Source organism: Chenopodium album, chromosome 3, assembly GCF_948465745.1.
Source record: "Chenopodium album chromosome 3, dcCheAlbu1.1, whole genome shotgun sequence".
In the NCBI taxonomy this organism is placed as follows: Eukaryota; Viridiplantae; Streptophyta; class Magnoliopsida; order Caryophyllales; family Amaranthaceae; genus Chenopodium; species Chenopodium album.
In genome coordinates, this window is record NC_137836.1 from 23,615,876 (window position 1) to 23,618,383 (window position 2,508).

Sequence of the window (2,508 nt, forward strand, 5' to 3'; positions counted from 1 at the left end):
ATTTGCTACTAATGGAAGAAATCAATCAATTATTATTCTGAAGTTCTACTCTTGGTCTTAGCTTGATGGATCATCTTACTGGCCACGTCACCTGTGTTTCTTGTGGAAAGTTGATGGGAATCAGGATCTAAAGGTTTAGCCATGTGGGTTGGATTTTTGTTACGTTCAAGCAAGAAGGTAGGATAAAATTCACTATAAGTACGAGTTGGGCTACGCCACGAGCCATAGCTAGAGTTGCGGTTCGGGCTAACATTGGGGCTAGGGTTACGATTTGTGTTGTGATTTGGACTAGATACTCGGCCTCTTGGGATAGATGGTTCAGGAGAGTGAGGTGGGGATTCAAAGTCATTTGGGTGAGGGATTTCTAAGTCATCGGATGATGTATAGTCAAGATGCAAACGTGGAGGTGGTAAGGGTGGCATATCCTAGTTTAGATTATTTAACTTTTGGACTTCTTGAGGTGTAAGCCAAAGAGGAATTTCAGCAACTATTGGTCTTGGGATTCGACTCAAGTCAACTTCAGCAAAATGTAGATCTGCTTTAAAATTGGTTAAGGTTCCTAGCCACTTTCCTTCATGCATATAGGCTTCAATATCCCACAACCCATTAGGTTAAATTAAATTTCTATACTTTCGGATTAACATATTATATTTAGGTGTGTTGGGTAAGTGAACTAAGGCCAGTAGGATGATCCATGGTTCCTCGATCATAAATTTCATATTCCTGTGTCTTTTTTTTATCAGTAGCATGCCAAACAATGTCTGTTATAAAATCACGCACAGATATAACATCCGATTTTACTAGCCTTTGATAAAAGAAATGTCTTCTAATAGTTTCCATCGTCTGTGATAACACAAACTATTTAAGTAGGCAATTCAAATTTCCTCAAGGATAAATCCAAAATGAATACCAATGGAACCGAAATTCCATAACCACACAAATAACTAGACGACCCTAATCATACTTAAACTAATGCACATAAGTTGTTTCTAAAATCAGATGGTTTCAATTCATTTTATTTTCGAAAATAATGATGTACTCGATTTTATGATATTAGACAGTTGAGCCCGCGTCTCCAAGGAAAGTTACCTACAGCGTCGAGGCGAGCCTTTCCTAGAAAGAGAGTCGTACCCATTATAGGCATCCGAAGAGAACTCGAGCATCCTTTTTTCAATCATCTTACCGAATAAGAAATAAGTTTTTATAAAAAAATAGTTTTACTTTCAAAGAATGTGAAACTCTATCTATCCTATATGCTCATCCTAAGTCTACCCACAGATTTTATTTCTTAATTTTAATCATTCTTAGACCCGGAAATATGATACCACTTTGTAACACCCCCAAATCTCCCCCTACGTAAATACTATATTTATATGTATACAAATATCGTAGAGATAGACTTGGGCGTATTATTGCCATGTGAAAACTACGTAAGGCTTAACTAATTACTCAAATTGCAACGGAAAAATAACTAACTTTTATTAATAATAATATGAGTACCATAATAACTGTTTCAAAATAATCCAATAAAAACTCCACACATAAATAAATTAACTCCTAACTATGTGATCCCAATCCCGACTCTAGTATGCACACGAACAACTCCACACCTGAAATCAAGACTGCTTACCAAAAATGGTAAACAGGGCGAACCAAAACAAAAAGGAAAACAGATTAGCAAAAACTCTAAGTACTTATAAGTGCAAGGCATGTAAATACTTTTATTAGTCAAACATGCTTTCGAAATAACCATTTAACTTGTCACAAGTCACTTTCAAAATTAGACTTTCTAAAATTAAACCTTCCAAGGGTAGTAATGTTCATCAATAAAAGCTTTCCAAACCAATAGATTTCCAATTTATAAACTTCCAATTTTAAAATATAATTCCAAATCAATTTTCCTCACCTAAGTGTGCACACCCCCCAAGCAATGCAAGTTATAATATACTCGAGGAAAGTCCAGATCATACAAAGCTCATGGTCTTACTTAACCAATCCCGGGTAGAGGGACAATTAAAATATCAAATACTCAGGTTCATAATGAGCTGCAAATTTTAAATTAACTCAATCAAATGATTTACAAATTAAACCAAATTTTATTAAATCAAACAACACTTTTAGAGATCAAACCTTTAAATCATAAAATCATATATTTTAACTCGCCATAAAAATCATTAACTTAAATATTCATATGTAACATTTATTTAAACAATCATTAAAACAAACATTTACCAAACACGCATTCAAAATTGTATCAAAGACCTAGCCACCTATACGTACCTTGGTCACGAGAACAATTAAGGTACACTCACTAAACTTGACCACAATCGAGGGATTCCTCCTACACAATTAAAATAACCTTAATTAATATAAAGTTAACAAAATTAACACAAAACTATAAACACCTTTCTACTTGTGCATGAACTACCTAAATATTAACCTTATCAATCAAAAATTTTATGACATGATAGCTAGTACCAAAACTAGTATTAGTATAAAAATTGTAAC